Raw genomic sequence first — 13,593 nt, forward strand, 5'->3', positions numbered from 1 at the left:
AGGCAAGTAGTTAAAAGAGTTAAAAAAATACTGAAGAAAATAATGCCTTTAAAACAGACTAGGCCAAACAGAAAGAGGTTTAAAATTCATTGATGAAAACAACTCTTTCAAGAGTAGAATTAGCTAAATGGAAAAGAGATATAAAAGCTCACTGAAAAAAGTAATTACTTAAAAAATTAGAACTGGGCAAATGGAAGCTAATGAATCTATAATACCTCAAAAACAGTAAGATAAAATTAAATGAATGAAAAAAGAGAAGGAAATGTTAAATATCTCATTGGAAAAACTGGAAAATAGATTAAAGAGAGATAATTTAGGAATTACTGGACTACTGCTTTTTAAATGATAGTCAGAAGATATGAATTAGCAGTTGTGAGGATATATAAATAAACCTAAATCCAACCTGGTTATAGTATATTATATTTGTGATGCATTGCTGTAATCTCCTTGTTAGTATTTTATTAACAATTTGTGCATTCATATTCATTAAGCAAATCAGTCTATAGTATTATCTGCTTTTGCTTTTCCTGGTTTAGGTATCAAAACTATATTTTATGCCATAAAAAGTATGTTGTAAGACTCTTTTATGTATTTTTTCATATACTTTGTATAGTATTGGGATTCATTGTACTTTAAATGTTTGTTAGAATTCACTTATCAATCCATTTGATCCTTGGGATATTTTCTTAGGGAGCTCATTGATGGCTTATTAAATTTTATTTTCCAAAGTTGAATTGTTTAATTATTTCATTTCCTCTCTTATTAATATGAGCAGTGCATATTTTTGGTAAACATTTATTTCACTTAGATTGTCCCCATCAAATATGCATATGTGTTCTCCTTTTCCTGAGTCTAAAGATAACCAAAACAAAACAATAGCAGGATTATAATAATAAAGCAATTTACTAGATTGCAACTTTCAAGCAGTAGTAGAATTACAACAATAAAACGATAACAGGATTACAACAATAAAAATATAAAATATAGTTAGTTTCAAAACCCCAGATGTCTGCAAATTGAAAACAATCCTGTAAGGTGGAATCTTGAGGCTAAAGGGATGGTGACTTATTTTCTTAGGCCAATATAGTCCATCTACCTATAAAACACAACACAAATAGTAGAGTACCACATTTATTTGACCAGTCATAGAATTTTTATAGGCAATAATTAAATGTATTTCCTCACTTGGGTTTGTTAGCCAGTTTTAACTGTGACATAAGGTTACTTCTTATCATTTGTGAAAACAGAGAAACACAGGGCCCAATTTGCAAATGACCTTCCACAATGGATGAAGAAAAAAATATTGTGTCCAGGTCCTAAAATTATAAGCTGATCTATAGGTTCCAGAGGGTCTTCATTGACATCAATACCATTTGGCTAACAGTTTCCTTATTCTATCTATGTACATCAAACCAAGTAGACCAAGCCCAATGGAGGAAGGTCTCTCAGTGAGACATATAATAGCCACACATGTTTAAAGAGTGATTTTCAACAAATTGCAGGTTCAAAAATGTATGTCTCATTCTATACTCAGAGTTCATCACCCCTGACAGAAGGTGGGAAGCATGCTTCATCATCAGTCTGCTTGGAGTGTAGTTGGTTGTTCATTGCATTGCTCAGAATCCTTAAGTCTTTCAAATTTGTTTAGCTTTACAATTTTGTTACTGTATAAATTGGCCTCTTGGTTTTCCTCACTTCATTCTAAATCAGTTCATACAAGTCTTCACAGCTTTCTCCAAAACTGCCTTTTTCTTCATTTCTTATGATGATAATATTAATTTGTAATAATAAATAAATAAAACAAATAATATGTCATTTAGTGATTTCAAGGTAGAAGGAGTTATTCAGGAAGGAACTAGCCTGTGGTCACATCTCAATGTTGCTTTTCTAAAAAAAAGGTTACTAAATCTACTTGTGGATGGGTCTTATTTCTTTTTTACTTCTAAGTCATATATGGCTTGGTGTACATCTCACATTTCTGTGGAAGTATCCTAAGAAAAAAGTAATGAACATAATTTACATTTTGAATTTTATAAGGTTTCAATATCCTTTTCAGAGAATGATGAAATAGTATGATAGGACTAGAAAAGCATTCCTAAAAAAGTTGACATTACTATGCAGAAGGGGACCAGTCCAGTTTTAAAAGCCCTTGTTTCATCTAGGCCAACTTCTACCCACACCTTCCAATGTCCTCATCTTTCATGGAGTCTTTTGGAATTGGGCCTTTCAAGAATCATGTAAGCAGAGGCAGCTAGCTGTTCATTGGCTAGAGAGCCAAGCCCAGAGACGAGAGGTCCTAGGTTCAAATCTGGTCTCAGACACTTCCCAGCTGATTGACTCTGGACAAGTCACTTGACCCCCATTGCCTACCCTTATTTCTTTTCTGCCTTAGAACTGATATTTATTATAGATTCTAAGTTGGAAAGTAAGGATTTTTTTAAAGAATGATGTGATGTGAATTGGAATAACCTCCAGAAATGATGCAGAGCAAAAGGAGCAGAGCCAGAAGAACAGAGACTGATACACTACGGAATAATCAAATGTAATGGACTTCTCTACTAGCAGCAATGCAATGACACAGGACAACTCTGAGGGACTTATGAAAAAGAACATTATCCACATCCACAGAAAGAACTGTGGGAGCAGAAGCACAGAAGAAAAACAAATGATAGATCATGTGATTTGATGGGGATATAATTGGGGATGTAAACTCTAAATGACCTGTTAATGTTAATGTTGCAAACATTAATAATATGGATATTATTATATCCCTCTCTCTATATATATATAGAGAGAGAGAGGGAGAAGGGGAGGGAAGGAACATGGATCATGTAACCATGGGAAAATATTCTAAATTACTTAAATAAATAAATAAATTAAAATTAAAATTAATTTAAAAAAAAGAATTATGTGAGCGGAAGCTCTACTTACCAATGTTAATTGACTGGGATTCCTTAAATTAGCAATATTCCTCTCCCTCCCTGATACTTTGTATTTATTTCATTTCTATTTTGTATTCATTTACTTGTATGCACATAATTTTCTTTTTTACTTTTCATTATTTCTTTCTCAAAAACATTCCTTATTTTCTGTCTTAGTAAAAACTCTAAGACAGAAGGGCAAAGGCTAGGCAAATGGAGTCAAGTGATTTGCCCAGGGTCACACAGTTAGGGAGTGTTTCAGGTTAGAAATGAACCCAGGTCCTCTCATCTGCAGGCCTAGTGCTCTATCCACTGTGCCACCTCGCTGCTCTTGTGCATGTTATTTTCCCTCTGGTATTATTAACCTCCTTAACTTTTGCCCAATACTAGTGCTTGGCATACAGTAGGCAGTTTTAAAAAATGCTAGTTGAAATTGAATTTTAGAATGGGGAAACCATAACTCACCATTAGCTGAGTCTAGCATAAGACCTCACACAACTGGTGAACATTATTAATATATTATAGGACCACCTGTTCACAGACTCATTATTATACATTGGCAATTCCTGGAAAAAATCACATTATTCAATACCCCTCCCCCAAAACACCCCAGAACTTTCCATTCCACCATTTCTGTTACTTTGTTACATTTGGAACAGAACTGTAAAATATTGATTGATGATATTAATAAAAAAAGGGAGCGAAGTCCCACAATGACAAGGTGCCTATTCCTCTATCCACATATGTCTTTTGAAGTTCTAATTCATCAGAACCCTGAGGTCTACTATGGGCTCCTCATATGGCTGGAAATGGGGGAAAATATCTACTAATCCAGAGTGTCTGAACTTGAAAGGACCTCAGAGGCCATTTGGTTCAAATGATACCTGAACAAGCTTCCCCTTTACCACATATCTTAATTGCATTAAATATCTCGAATGCTACATCTGAAAGAGCATGTCCTCCTAGGAAAAAATGTCTGGCAGCACACATCTCTGTTCAGCAGGTCCAGACACCTGGTTAAGGCTTCTCATTTCTCTAGGGAACCAGGGCAAAAGAGGAAAAGGTTTGGTTTGAGAGTTGCTGGCCCCAATTGCTGTTTACATTCTCACAGATGCTATAAAAGTTCTCTAGTGGAGTGGGAAGAGCATGGAGATATTAATTTTCAGATTCAATTCACTACCATCTGTCACCCTTTGCCTTCCATAACACCTGTGCTACAGCAGGAATTATACAAAGGTCCACATCACCAAGCTTTCCATCACATGCCATCTTGAGCCGAGACAGGATCTCCACAGTTGAGGGGAAAGTCTGGTTTCCAGGAAGGAGAGCCTTTCCCCCACCCTGCTCCATCCCAGCTCCTGACCTGAATGAAAGCTTTTAGTTGGTAATTTCCCAGCTTGTTCCAATGTTCAAACTTCTCCAGTTCCTCTTTTTTGGTAAAGGGGATTTATTGCTACAAATGAGCCAAACACTGTGAGTACTCAATTTCATCTCATGGATTTTCACCCTAAATGGGGCTAAGCTGGGACCAAATCCATAAAGGATAAGGGATACAAAACAGAATACAAGTCACCTCCCTTCCGACAACATGAGATAGTTTCCAAAGCTCATTCTGATTTTCCTTATCATGTCTACCCACAGGTTTCTCCACTTCTTCTAGATGATGAGCAAATAAATTCTAATCACTTGGGCACACACCCAGATGCTTCTACCAGCTTTCCAATTCCCAGGGATGTGAAGGGGAAAATCAAAGCTTTCTTAACCTCCACTTTCCCCCAGATCCCTTTATTGTATTCCAGCTTAGTTTTCTACCCTCCTCTGACTTGTCCCTGCTCAGAAATGTTTAGACATTTTTTTCCTGAACTCCACAATAGACATCTCAGACAGTAATGAGGGATGGAGCCTAGGTTATAGACATAGAAGATATCCCACTGAGAAAAAGATTAAAATAGTCCTTTTTTTAGTTCAGTTTTTTTTTGTTCCCATAACCAAACCTTGCAGCTAATATATCTCATTTCCTACTTTGTTCATTTTCACTATTCTCAAAAAATGCTGATTGATGAACTAGCCCAGGGCATATGAAATGCTGTGTTTGGCATTTAAATCTGTTTAAATTAAATGCTAACCTAAACCTTCCTACATTTTCGGTTTTCTTACACCTTATTCTCTTCTTGATGTTCCTTTGGGTTTTCATCAAGATTCAATTCAAAATCCCGGCTTCTGGAAGAATACTTTCTTGGTCTTCTTTCTCTTATTATCTCTTGATTCCTCCCTTCCATTTATGCTGTATGGATCTTGTATGTATGGTTATTTGCATATTTTCTCTCTCATTAGAATGTAAGCTCTTTGAAGGCAGAGATTCTGGTTTTATCTTTCTATCTCCAATGCTAAGCACAATGCCTGGCATATAGCAAGTATTTAATAAATGCTTGATGGCTGACATGTCTATCACAGATGGCAGGGTCAAGCTTTTCTACTTGACAGTAGACATTCCCTCCAGAATGTTTTAAAGTCTGAACACCCACTTTCTAATGTTTGGAGCCAAAATATTTTTACTTAAGATTAGAAATTTCTCTTTCAAAACTCTGGGATGAGAGAGTTGGGTCCATTATCCATATCTTTCCAAGGGGGCCCCAACTGATTGAAATTGCTGCTCAGTGAAATATCTTTGATACTTGATGATATCAAAAATTACAGCCAAGGATCCATTTCAGAATTAATTAGGTCCAATACTAGAAAATTTTGTTCTGAACCAATACAATAAAAATATTAGGCAGGAACATCTGGCAGGAAGTTGGCTAAAGCATGAGGAATTATAGTTTACCTTAAGTATAAGCATATCTTTTGGAATTAGATCCAATTCCTTATAGGTTATACATTTTGGGCTGTGTTAATTCTATAACATCATATTTTATAAGGGAATTCAGTTCATTTAAATTCAATATTACACTTACATATATTGTTAAATTTGACTTGAAACATTCATTATTTTATTAATATTGGACTTTTCCTGACACAAACACACATTACCCACACCACTAAAGGAAGTTACTATGTGGCATTACTTCTATAACCTTTAGAAAAAATTGAATTTCTTCTTCTCACACCACAACCTGTCCTCTAACACACACTTTTTTGTTATGGCATACCACAGTGTCTAGCATGCATAGATACTTAATAATAAGTGATTGTTGATCACTAATTAATTAAAAGAAATTTTATTCAAGGACTGACATTTTTCTTTTCACAATCATTACCTTGCACCCTTTCTCACATTAATGCACAATGCACAAATTCTATATAATCCTTTCTTTTGTCACTCAAGCCTATTTGTGTCATTTAGAAAAATAAATATTATATTTTATGGTGATCATGTTGTGATTAGTTAATGACAGTTATAAAGTATGTATTGATTAAAGTATTTACATTGGTGTCCCAAGGCCTCTATGATCTTGCTGGTTTTGCAATTCTATTAAAGATACTAGAACAGATAGACTTATAGGGAAATGCTACAAACATTGGAGAGTACAGACTGCCTGTATTTCTAAACCAATTAACTGATATAAACATTGCTCAATATTTTTCTCTACCAGAAATGAGATGAATTATTTTAATTTGAAAACCCTATGGCTTCTTTTCCTTGAGCAGAAACTGTGATTGACCAGAATTGTCTTTAACTTGAGATCTTTATAGCAATTTATAGTAGGATGCTTGACAAGTTGCATATCACTGAATAAATAGACAATTTTGCTTGAGCAAGATAGAGAGAGATTTAATGGGCACTACTAGCCATATAGATTTGTGTGACATTTCTAACAGAGTAAAAAGATATGAATACATCAAAATGACTTCTACCACTAGTGAATGCAACTCACTAAGCAACCATAGAGATATGACACAAGCATTTTGAAAAAAATAAGTTGTGGGAGAGAGAGAGAGAGAGAGAGAGAGAGAGACAGAGAGAGAGAGAGAGAGACAGAGAGAGAGAGAGACAGAGAGAGAGAGAGAGAGACAGAGAGAGAGAGAGACAGAGAGAGAGAGAGAGAGACAGAGAGAGACAGAGAGAAAGAGAGACAGAGACAGAGAGAGAGACAGAGAGAGACAGAGAGTTCATACCTTCCTCTGAGTTCTCAGAAAAGTGCCTTACTGCCACTTCTGAGAAAGTGAAGAAAATTTCTTTGTTGCTTTGTGCTCCAGGAAAAGAAGAATAAAAGTGTCAAGAAAGCCTTCTCAAAATACCTCTGTCTTTAAATCTTACATGTTACTTTTGTTCAGGTCAAGTTATAGATTCCTTCTTTCTACAATATAGGTCTATTTTCTTTAGGACTAAAGACTAAGTCTTTCAGCATTTCAATCTTTAAAGACCAGTGGAGGACAGATCAGCTTGAATTCATGGGAATCCTTTTCTGTTCACAGAGGAAAATAGCCTCCTCAATCTAGTGGCATTATTATGGGGGCTTTCCTATTCTTATTGGAACTCAGTTGGGGAGGGATGAGTCATTACAAAGAATCATCATTCTAGATTAGGGCTTCTTAACCTAACTTCTACAGACCCCCAAGAGATCTATGGATAGATTTCAGAGGGCATTTGAATTCTGATGTAAAAAAAGTGACACCTTTATTTTCACTAGCCTTTCATCTCCTTTGTAATTTTATGAATTGTTTTATGTGTTTATAGATGTTATTTGAAGAAGGGATTCAGAGGATGTGATTTAGACTGCTAAAGTGTTCCATGACATACAGTAGGTTAAGGATCTCCAGCATGACACAAGAAGTTTGTTACTGGATAACTTCTACATCCTGTAAGGTTCCATCACTATTCTTTGCCCTTCTGGGGTATACAGAATTTTGAGTCCTTTTATTTAGGGCTGTTTTCCTTCTTTGATGTCCACCTGCCACCCAGCTCTCACTTGTGGCTGCAAAAAGCTGTAGCATACAGAATGGCCACACCTGAATAAAATCATTTTGGCAGGGGGGTGAAACCAGGTTGAGGAGACCTCAAACCCCTGAGTGAGATCTACCTCTAGCATATGAAGGCTTTACCCTGGCAGAATGGTCACATGGCCATGAAGGCAGTAGAAGTAGGTGCTGTATAGCTTTCAGAATTTGGTTAGATGTTAAAGCAACCAAGATTATCCAATACATCCTGAGCTATCACCAGTTCTCCTGGCTTTTGTCTTGCCACTGGACTTCAGTGACCCGGGAAGAAAGAGTGAAGCCAATGACTTTGTGAAACTGCCTTACTTAAATCCAATTTATGCATGAGTCGGAAGACATTCCCCAGACCATTTTACTATTTTATATTTTACTATCTCATTATTTTATTATTTTTCTCCTACCTCAAAAATCCTGTGGCAATGGACAAGTGATGAAGCAGTAGGTGTGGATACACTGGGAACTGTAATCACAACCCTGTACACAGGTGGCCCAGAGCATAGTGTCATTTTCTTTTCTTTTTTTTGATTCATATCTAATTTTTTTTTTTTAGAAAATTTTTTTCCATGGTTCCATGATTCATGTTCTTACTCTCCCCCCAACCCTCCCCACCACAGCTGATGTGCGTCTCCACTGGTTTCTTCATGTGTCATTGATCAAGACCTATTTCCATATTATTGATAGTTGTTCTAGGATGGTCATTTAGAGTTTATATCCCAAATCATGTCTCTATCAACCCATGTGTTCAAGCAGTTGTTTTTCTTCTGTGTTTCCTCTCCTGTCGTTCTTCCTCTGAATGTGGGTAGCGTTCTTTTCCATAAATCCCTCAGAATTGTCCTGGGTCATTGCATTGCTTCTAGTACAGAAGTCCATTACATTCAATTTTACCACAGTGTATCAGTCTTTGTGTACAATGTTCTTCTGGTTCTGCTCCTTTCACTCTGCATCAGTTCCTGGAGGTCGTTCCAGTTCACATGGGATTCCTCCATTTCATTATTCCTTTCAGCACAATAGTATTCCAACACCAACAGATACCACAATTTGTTCAGCCATTCCCCAACTGAAGGGCATATCCTCGTTTCCCAGTTTTTTGCCACCACAAAGAGCATGGCTATAAATATTTTTGTATAATTTTTTCCCTACGATCCCTTTGGGGTACAAACCCAGCAATGGTATGGCTGGATCTAAGGGCAGGCAATCTTTTAGTGCTTTTTGGGCATAGTTCCAAATTGTATAAGATCATTTTCTTACTGGAAGTAGCAGTGGGATTCAGCAGCTCCTTAGGTGTCTGAGCAGCCCTTTTTAAGGCAGATATTGATCTCTTCCTGGTGCAAGAAAGAGGCTGGGAAAGGTGCCCTAAAAATTGTTTGCTTGATGCTATCTGCTTCACCTAACCCTAGCCTGCTTACTGTAGCAGGTGTGAGATCCTACCTTGTAGTTGAAACACACACACACACACACACACACACACACACACACACCCCAAAAGAAAAACCTACAAAAATTTTTGTGAATTTCCTCCCACTCACCATTGTTATGTGGAATGGGCACACTTATTGACAACTTGAAATCCAGTAGGACTGAAAGACAAGCAGATCTTATTGAGAGAGAATTCAGAACTATCATACCAAAATTGTAGCCTTGAGTGAAACAAGACTGGCAAATGAAGGCTAGCTTACCTAGGTGAGAGCTGGATGCATGTTTTTCCAGAGTGGTCACCATGGAGAGGAGTGTTGTGATGCTGGCATGATATTCACTCAAATCTAATCTGGTCAAAAAGTTTGTATACTTCCCTAAAAAAATGAACAACAGGCTCATTGCCAATGCAATTGCCAATTATAGGAAAATGGCACACCACCATCATCAGTGCATGTGCCCCCATCATGACAAAAACTGATGAGGTCCAAGAAAAATTTTATGAAGATTTGGAGACCCTCATCAATAGTGTGTCAAAAGAGGACACGCTTATAATTCTGGATGATTTTAATACCAGAGTAGGCACAGACCATCAGACATGGCAGAGAGCCCTTGGAAGGAATGGAGTTGGGAACAACAAGAGCAATGGTCACTTACTACTGAAAACTGATTTGCTTCATGTCTTCATCATGAACAGCATCTTCCATTTAGCTAAATGCAATGAAACTCTATGGATGCACCCTTGGCATTTAATAGAATATCATTTTAAGGAGAAGAGATGGATAGGATGTGAGAATGAGGAAGGTGACTTGAGGTGCAGAATGCAAAACAATTTTCAAAGCCATTAGGCTTTTCTAGCACTGACAAAGCACCTAGTGCTAATTCCATACCAGAAGAGACTTATAATGTAGAAGGTCCACTGCTCATACAACAGCTGACTGAAATCTTCTGGGTTATATGGAAAGAGGAGACTGTCCCCAAAGGAGATCAAGGATACTTCCATTGTCTACCTCTATAAAGTAAAAGAAACTAGGTTGTCCTGTGAAAATCAAAGGGGGACCTTTCTCTTAGTCACTGCTGGCAAGATTCTTGCCAGAGTTTTCCTTAATAAGTTAATCATTCACCTGGAAGATGTCACCTACCGAAGAGCCAGAGTGGCTTCAGAAAGGGCTGAAGAATGGTTGAAATGGTGTTTGCTACTTGACAACTCTAGGAGAAATGCCAGGAGCAGAACAGAATTCTGTACAGAACAATCATTGATCTGAATAAGGATGGTCAGTTGTGAGATCTTGTGGAAGATCATGGAAAAATCTGGTTGCCTGGAGAAGTTCATTAATATTGTATGACAATTCCATGATGGCATTCTTGCATGGTTCTGGATAATGGACAATGCTCTTGTGCTTTCCCAGGCACTAATGGAGTGAAGCAAGGCTGTGTGCCTTTTAGCATGATAGTTTCAATGATGTTGTCAGACACCTTCAATGAGGATATAAAACAACATCATGTCAGCTACTATATGATGGCAAATTATTTAACTTGAAAAGGCTACAAGCTAAGACTAAAGTGGAGGGAGAGTTGGTGCACAACCTTCTGTTCTCAGATGACTGTGTATTCAGTGCAACCTCTGAGACTGAAATGCAACAGAGAATGGATCCGTTTTCTGCTGCTTGTGCACCAGCTAGAATTTAGCACTGCACCATTCATACGTGGAAACATTAGTTATAGCAAATGGAGAACTCTTGAAAGCTATGGACAAGTTCACTTATCTTGGCAGCACACTTTCCAGGAATTTACATAGAGATGATGATGTTGATGTACTCTTTGCCAGAATTAGCTCAGTGTTTGGGAAGCTCCCAAGGAAAATGTGGAAGAGAAGAGATATTAGGCTGCTTACCAAATTGAAGGTTTACAGAGTCATTGTGCTGACTTCATTGTTGTATGCCTGTGAAACCTGGACAGTCTACTAGAGCCATGCCAGGAAACTGAATTTCTTCTGTTTGAACTGCCTTTGGCAGAGTTTGAAGATCATCTGTGTCTCTATTTTTATCTCAAGCAAAATCTAGGAAAATGCCTGGTACATAATACATATATAATAAAATTTCTCAATTTATTAATAAATGTTTATTATTTTATTATTTATTGATGAACATTTATTGATTGACTAATAAATTGATCTATTCAAATAAAATTATACTTCATTTATTGATTTACTCATTAGTTATGTATTAATTAGTAAGGTTTAATTAAATGAAATTTAAATTGATAAATTAAATAAAACTTTTAACAAATATTTATTGACTGATTATTGGCTGATGGATATTAAAGAGAAATTTTACAACACAATCTTACTCCATTACTTTCCTATAAGTATCATTAATCTTACTCTACCAATGAAAATGATCTTCCCACTGAGGATAGAATAATAATGTTAAAATGTGGTTGAAACTCAAGATTAGTAAAGAGATGGAAAGAAAGTCTGTTTCCATTAGTTTATGTCATCATGACCAAATGAACTACACCACAGAGTACAGAAAGATCTGAAGCTATATTAGCTGAAGTACTCTTAGTCATCTTATAAAAATTACTGAAAATGGAAGAGTTGCCATAGTTATGGAGAAGGGTATACAATGTACTGATTTTTCAGGACTAGAAGAAGACGGGTGAAATCTTTAAAATTTAGCCTGTCAAGCTTGACTTTCATTAATGACAAAATTATAGGACATACTACATTGAGAAAGGGAAGCATTGATCACTAAAAGCCAATATTATTTCATGAACAGCAAGACATACAAGACCAATCTCACTTTCATTATTTGACAATGTTATTTAGATCTGTGGATCAGGGGAATATTTTATATGTAATATATCTTTATTTCAGCAAAATGTTTGATAAAGACTCTCATGGAATTCTTGTAGGCACACTGGAAAGATATGAGCTAGTTGATAGTAGTTATGTGGATTCAAAACTAGTAGAACAACTAAATCCAAAGAGGAGTAAATAATGAGTGATAGCTTGTCAGGAAGCCTCTAGGGAAGTGTGTATCTGTTCTTGGCCCATTGCTGATCAACAGTTTTAGTCAATAACTTAGATAAAAGAAAACAGACTGGAGCATAGAGAAGTAAAGCAGCTAGATTTGACCAGGTGTATAGAGAAAAGATGTGATACAATTACTAGGGCAATAATGGATCAATTCCCAGGGTATCTAAACCAAGGGAAGATAACAAATGTGTGGGGGAAAAACAGGCTTTATTAATTCTAAAACAGACAGCTGAGAGAATAATAACTACCAACCTATATACCTACTTTCCTAGCTCTACAATATCGAGAGACTTATCTGCACAGAAATCAAAGGCATTCATAAATGCATTAGTATGGAATAGTTAAAGTTTTGCAAGAAATATTTTATATTGGTTCACATCTTTACTATTTTGCAATTGACTGAAAGTTGTATAGATTATAAAACCCTTTGTGCTTATTGTTTGATGATTATGGAAAGGCACTTAATTCAGTAGAGCAAAATGTACTTTAAAGGCTCTGTTCTAGCAAAGTATCTCCTACCTGTATATCAAAATCCTTCCAAATTCTTTACAAGAAATGACAAAAATAGCCCTGTTCAGTGACTCTTTCGTCATAAACTTTGTAAGGCATAAAAGAGAGATATGTATGCTTTCCAAGAGTATTTGATACTGTATTGAAGATCAAGCATGGAATCTCAGTTGAAGAGGAATTCTCTGTAGATAGTGAGGACCTTTAGATATTTCTGTTTGTGGATGACATTGTGCTAGTTGCATCAGACCTCTGATCATTGCAGAGATTTCTGGAAGAAATCTATAAATACTCAAGAGTTTGGACTTAAAAAAAGTTTGGTCATATCATCCATACACAGGAAATTGTATGATTGCCCATACATATATGACATGCAATTATATGAACAACCAATTGAATTTATCCATTAGTTTAATACTGAAGAGTACCAATGGATATGACTTGAGTTCAGGATGAAACAAGAAATACATAGCAAGATGGAATGGCTTCAGCAAGTTTTAAAGTATTGTTAATTATCCCAAATTTCTTTTTGAAACAATGGTTCACCTTTTTTAATGACAACATTCTATGGTTGTGTATCATGCAGAAGGCAATAGAGAGGTGAGTGGTGGGTATGAGCAGGTTGTAATATATTACTAATGAGTAACTCTGAAGAAAAGGAGTAAAAAGGGGCAGCTGGGTAGCTCAGGGGATTGAGAGTCAGGCCTAGACACGGGAGGTCCTGGGTTCAAATCTGATCTCAGATACTTCCTAGCTGTGTGACCCTGGGCATTT

The 13,593-nt window shown here is 36.4% G+C and overlaps 1 pseudogene; it reads right to left on the minus strand.

Moving 5' to 3' along the window:
• LOC123241369 overlaps nucleotides 1–4,271 on the minus strand; it is a 141,965-nt pseudogene extending 137,694 nt beyond the window's left edge.
• Between the last annotated feature and the right edge of the window lie 9,322 nt (nucleotides 4,272–13,593).

This window comes from Gracilinanus agilis, chromosome 3 (genome assembly GCF_016433145.1).
Source record: "Gracilinanus agilis isolate LMUSP501 chromosome 3, AgileGrace, whole genome shotgun sequence".
NCBI lineage: Eukaryota > Metazoa > Chordata > Mammalia > Didelphimorphia > Didelphidae > Gracilinanus > Gracilinanus agilis.